The sequence below is a fragment of the Arachis ipaensis genome, chromosome B4 (assembly GCF_059453495.1).
Source record: "Arachis ipaensis isolate K30076 ecotype BB chromosome B4, ASM5945349v1, whole genome shotgun sequence".
Taxonomy (NCBI): domain Eukaryota; kingdom Viridiplantae; phylum Streptophyta; class Magnoliopsida; order Fabales; family Fabaceae; genus Arachis; species Arachis ipaensis.
The window spans coordinates 110,377,589-110,384,489 of NC_142439.1; the positions used below are offsets into that span (position 1 = coordinate 110,377,589).

Consider the following 6,901-nt stretch of genomic DNA (forward strand, 5'->3'; position numbering starts at 1 on the left):
CTTCAAAGTATCATGCACAATAGAGGTGGAATTGAGCAGGCTATCAGACAAAAATTCGTCACTCGGTTCGATTCGATTTGTGTTATTAAAGAGATTAGATTTAAATTTTTTGTAAAAACTATTAATTAAAATGGTTAACACATAGACTTTAAAAAGCTTATAGAATTTTTTGAGTTGTCTTGTCAATTTTTTTTTAAAAAAATATTTTTAGTTTAAATTTTTAACTATTTACTCATAATAAATGTAAAACAAAAAAAAAATTCATACTAGTTAAAATTGTAGTATTTTTTTAAGGAAAAAATTATGTTTATAAATTATAAGTATAGTTATAATAATTGACGTTCAATTGATGATATATATTTATTACTCGCATGTACAATGCTAGCTCCATAAAATGATAAAGCAAGATACAAATAAATGTTTGATTTAGGTATAGTTTGGGTAAACAGTATAATTAATTTTTTTTTGAAAAAATAACTTAAATAATAAATAATTATACTAAAAATAGTTTATAAATAAGTTATTTTGTATTTGAATTTTTAGTTTTAAAAATATTTATTTTATATAAATGTGATAAAAAGTAATAGTATTATGAGAGAAGTCATTTTTTTTAACTTTTCTATGAGTTCTTAAATAGCTTCTTAAAAAGAAGCAATTTAGTTTTAAAAATTGTACCAAACATTAATACTACTACTTTTCATAAGTCAAAAACTCAAAAAAAATTACTTTTAAAATTTTCAAACGGCCCTTAATCTTTTAAATTTTAGATTTTACTTTAGAAAATAAAATATAATTTTTTATTATTTTGTTTTTGAGATAAAAAAATATAAAAAATATTTAAAAATAAAAAATTACATTTTATTTTCTAAAATAAAAATTTAAAATTTAAAAAATCCAAATTACAAACAAATTGTTATGTAAGTGATAAAAAAAAAAGTAAGAACGAGCTGAGACAAATATTGTTGAATATTTTAAACAACTTAAAATAAATTATTTAATATATCAATATTTTAATTTTTAAAACATTCTCATACATAGTCAGTTTATGAAATTAAAGGTGGCAATAATGATGTCGTTTCTCGAATGGTTGTTACAAGATCATCATCACCTCTTCCTATAAAAGGGAATAGCTTGCTGCTCTAGCACATATATGGCTTTCATATATCCTTTCTGCAACTATCTTCATTCTATCCTTGCTACTCTACTCTTTTGTTCTGCAATCCTCTTCTACAGGGCTAGGTATGTAATAGACCCTCGTTCAAATGAACAATCTTCTAAATCGTATAATCATTAGATATAGCCATTATTATAATTCATTGACTATATAATTTTAATTTTTTGCTCAATCAATTATCAATCACTGAAATGGTTTCTAAGCCCTTCAGATTTTTTAAACTTACACTAAACTATTGAAATCATTCTAAGCTTCTAACTTAAAACTTTTAGGAGTGTTTTACAGGTCACACTTGCGTGGTGCTCGTTCGCAGGGAGACGAAATCGTTCCTAATACGACAACGCTCGATCCATTAATTGAGAAGACCACAGGTCTTAACTAATATTTATATAGTTTTATATAAATTTCTTATGATGAGAAATTCTTCTGCCAACCATTTTTAGTATTTTTGGCTGCATAAATATTAAATTATTTTTAGTAAATAATTTTTACTAATTTATGAATATAAATTCAAAAAAAATATAAATATAATTTATATTAATTTATATGTGTAAAATTTTGATAAATATAAATATAAATTATTATTGATCAGACAAAAAAAAATATTTGTTAATGGTATAATATTATTCTTTTTTTATTTTATATTATGATGTTAATGGAAAATTTTTATACAGTCACTTCATTAGTTATAGAAATTACAACAATACTATAAATTCAAGTCTTTTTATTAATTAAATTTAATTAAATTAATTTAAAATAATAAAAAATTAATTACGATTAACATTATTTTAGATTTTATTATTTAATTTTGTTAGACTTAATTTATAAAAAAAAATTGAATATGTAATATCATTCAATAAATTAATATTTTTTAATATTTTTAAAACAGCAAGCTATTTGTTCTGTATGGCGAAAAATTAGTACGTACAAATACAACGTGGACTAATTAAAAGACAATATATAGACTATATTATTTTCATTAATATTATTTATTTACTTTTTTTAAAATGTAATATATAATATATCAAAATATCCTCATCATTAATTCTAGAATGACTAAAATATTTTTTAATTAATTTAAAAATAACTAAACTATTTTTAATTTTCTTACAACAATATCCTTTAACTCATACTGAAAAAAAAATACAAAATTACTTTTTATTTGTTAATTTTTTAAAGGACTAAAATAATTTTTTAGAATTTTGGTCATTTTAAGATCAAATTTTTAATTTAAAATAGAATTAAAAAAATTAATATTAAAAGATCACTTTAGTCCTTTAAAAATTAACTAGGGAGTATTTTTATGTTGGCGAGAAAATTACAAAGGATAATTTAATATATATAAATTAAAAAACATTTTATTTATTTCATAATTAATAATAAGAATATTTCAGTATAAAGCAATTTATAATATATTTATTAAAACTAAATAAAGATAAATACTAATATAAATAATATAATTCACATCCTGCCTTTTATGGATTTTTTATAACTAAATAAATTAGATATTCTATTTATCAGTATATATAATTTGTGAAATAATTAAATTTTTTTTTATTGTACATCTTGTTTACCATAGGATCGAAAAAAGTAGTTATATATCTTGTTTAAATGAGATAAGCCACACTTGATTTGCCTTTATCTCATTTGAAAATGAGATATATATTAATATTTTTTATTATATATTTATTTATTTTGTAAATCAGATATATGTATATAAAGCCACACTTGATTTACCTTTATCTCATTTGAAAATGAGATATATCTTAATATTTTTTATTATATATTTGTTTATTTTGTAAATCAGATATATGTATATAACACTATATTTATAAATATAAAAATATAATCTCCTCAAAATAATAAGAATGTATTTATAGTACAATTTGAATCAATTTGAATTTTTCAATTTCTTATTTGATTGGAAACTACTTTTTGAAAATATATAAATTAAAACAATTTATTTTAAAAAAAATTAACAATTAAAATTTTTAAATTACAAAAAATTATATGATTTAAATTAAAAAATATATTAATTTTACCTTCTAAACTAAAAAGCATAATATAAACACACTCTTTTTAGTTGGTCAATAATATGCATGTTAAATTTGTGTGATCATACCTCATTTATATATTATATACAAGATACAAATATATCTATCTCATTTTCATTATAAACGAAATAAATAATATTATATAAATTAGCAAATACTCTTTCACATTTTTTCTTTAATTAACTGATACATTTTAATTTTAATTTGTGACCTTACTCTATGGCAGTTAGTTTATGTCAATTGGAAGTATCATTATTATTATTATTATTTTGACAATTCATAAAATAAAATAATTTTTAAACCTATTAGTTTCAACCAATAAACTAATTATTTTTATTTAAATTACTCTTTTTCCCTTTTTGCTCCTTCCTCCCACACTATCATTTTATTCCCCACCACCAGCAATTTACCGTCACTTTTGACCAGGCACTTGTTAACCTCGAGTCCTCGACCACCATGCTATCATCTTTGGTTTTTTTTAAGTTCTAAATTTTAAATTTATAATTTTGTTTTTCTTTACAAATATAGCTATCCAAGATACAGTGGTTGAAATAATAAGCTAAGGTCCATATGCATAGAAGAGTAAAATATTAAAATCAGTTATTATATATTTGTGTATAAATATATATATTATTAAATTTATTTTTAATATATATTTTATATTAGAAATTAATTTCGTGAGTGAGTTTAGTATATACCTCTGTGTGGATGGCATAAGCATTTATGAAGAAATTAAATTTGAATAGAATAACAATGCAACTCTCATCAAGGCAGGTAGCCAATTAATGAATTTGTTTCAGGAAATGGCGGCAAATGATGTTCCTAACAATGGAATGGAAGACGGCGACTTGAATGGATGGAAGGAATCGTCGAAAGCATTACTAGGCAGTTTCCAAGCACACTCTGAGCCAATTGGAATTTCTAATGTCCCAAGAAAACTCCGTGAAGGTAACAAGAACGCTTTCATGCCAAAGACCATTTCCATCGGCCCTCGTTACAAGGGAGCTAGAAGGGACCTAATGAAATGGCAAAACATCAAATTGCACTCCATGCAATCTCTTCTTCATCGGGGACCAAACAAACCAGCAAAAATAAAGCTTCAAGAATGCATGGAGGCCATTTTGAAGTTGGAAAAAGAAGTTCGCGCAAACTATGCAGATGATCTGAAGATGGAATGGAACGACCTTGCGAATATCATGTTGTCTGACGCTGGTTTCTTGCTTGAGCTTCTCATTAGTTCTTCAAAGGAATTCAATGAAAAACTTAAAAGCCGGTTGGCGCCTCCCAACCCGGATGGCAAAGTAAAGAGAACAGGGGAGGTAGTGACTGATTTGTTGGTGTTGGAGAACCAAATACCGCTTATCATTCTCCATAAGTTGTCTGAAATAATTCTAGTTGAGGATGATATTTCAATTGAAAGTTTGGCACTGAATTTCTTTGGCTACATCCCGGACGAAAGATTCAAGCCGGACTTTAACCCTGGTGTTGCGTCTCGTCACTTTCTTGAACTTATCCACTCCTACATCTCTGAAGATAGTGAAGAAGAGGAAGGAGAGCAACAGGTTCAGAGAAACGACGACAGGTGCATTTTTATTCCGTTTTACAATTTCAAAATGTCCGACTGCATATTAGTTTTTGAAAGGTATCTAAGGTCTAATAATTACATATGAACTATAATTACAATTTTAGTTACAATTTTTTAAAACTTGTTATAATTTATAATTAAGACAAGTTTGAGTCTGAAGAGAACATCCTATGAACATACAGGTGTATTCCAAAGATCAATAGTATTAAATGTGTTAATAACTTCCAAACGGTATTGAATACCTGTGCCAATTGTGCTTTCGTTTGTGGGTATGATGTGGAAGATGCGAAGGGGATAAGAGAAGAAACTACCGATGCTGCCAGCAATGTTCAGCATTAAATGTGTTAATAACTTCCAAACGGTATTGAATACCTGTGCCAATTGTGCTTTCGTTTGTGGGTATGATGTGGAAGATGCGAAGGGGATAAGAGAAGAAACTACCGATGCTGCCAGCAATGTTCAGCAGCTTACTTCCTATGCTCAACTCAATCGATGTGCTTCCATTCTTGCAGGTACTGGGGTTACAATAATCAAAACTATACGCAGTAAGTTTTATTTTTTATTTTTTTTTATTTTTTGTGATGATCTTGGTCTTTATTATTGGATATCAAAAATGCTATTTGCATACCAAAATTAATCATTTATTTGTGTAATTTAATTTATTTTTTAATCATGTTAGGTGTATACTAAAATCAGTTACTAAAATTATTTATCCGTATAGAATACACATTGAAATACAAAATATAAATTAAAAATAAGTTAAACTATACATATATTTATACACCGATACATAATGGCTAATTTTAGTATACAAATAATATTTTTATTTATTTTTAATATATATTTTATATTTTATATATATTTTACACTAATAATTAATTTTAGTGAATAATTTTAATTATATTTGATATATAAATCAAATAATTTAGATGTTATAGCTTAAGTTATACCACTATCATTTCTTTTGTATTTAATTACATAATAGATATAATTTATAGTAGTTGTTAATGTGGTTACTGTGACTATACAACTTTAAAAATTTTTTTACTAAAATTAAAAACAAATTTTTAGTATATTTTTGTAACATTTTTTGCTTTTATTTTTTAAATTAACAATTATTTTAAATATTAAAAAATTACTCTAATTATAGTAATGCTTTTTAAATATTATAAAAATTTATAATTATACTAGTCACGTAGCATGTACCTAATTTTAATTAGTTTTAAACTTTTTACACGCAATTTATTAGGTTTGATTACCTGCACCTGTAGGTAACGAGGAAAAGCATGAGAACCAAACTCAAGGACCAAATGAAATAAGGGGCTTCAACTTTAACATAAAATTTCAGAGGACCAATGGAACTCTGGAAATTCCACAGCTTCACATCACAAAATCAACAGAAGTGACGTGGCGGAATCTCATTGCTTGGGAGCAAAGCCACAACGGATTCAGCTGCAAACACAAGTGTACTTGGGCTGCATTATTTTTCAACGGCTTAATGTGTTGCGAAAACGATGTTCAGCTTCTCAAAGATAAACAAGTGATAGTGGATCACTTGGACTTGGGCAACCGCAAATTGTTAGAGTTCTTCCGTTCCATCATCCATGGAGTTGATTCTGACAAGGCAAGTGATTCTCCTTACTGGGAAATGGTTAGCGTGATTAACTCCTATCACGGCACATGTTGCCTCGGCATAAAAAAATACTCCATAATACTGCGCCATTCTTAGATCCCAACAGTTTTTCGCCACTTTGACCGACTTGTGTTGCGTGGTTACAACCTTCTCATTGGAATGATATCTCTTTACGCTCTTATGCAGACCATCTATACTATCCTCGGCTACTATAAACATCCAAGAGTGAGAAATTCTGGTCAAATGTTTTCGCCGCCTCCTCGCTCCCTACCTCGCCGCCCCCCACCCCTACCACCACCTCCTCCTCTCGGAGGCATTCACTAATTTTGTGTTCTTTTATTTCCAAATAAAAGGAATCGACTATTTATATTAGATGTAAATATGAACATAATGTAAAGTGGAGTATCTCATTTTGGAAGTATTTTCGTTTGAGTATGCAGTAAAAATAACTTCAA

At 26.3% G+C, this 6,901-nt stretch overlaps 1 pseudogene across 1 annotated transcript; it reads left to right on the forward strand.

Moving 5' to 3' along the window:
- Positions 1-1,065: 1,065 nt before the first annotated feature.
- Positions 1,066-6,901, forward strand: LOC107639225 (uncharacterized; annotated as a pseudogene). The gene is made up of 5 exons (XR_015880696.1): positions 1,066-1,239; positions 1,447-1,545; positions 4,029-4,810; positions 4,996-5,358; positions 6,085-6,901. The product of XR_015880696.1 is annotated as an uncharacterized LOC107639225 (transcript).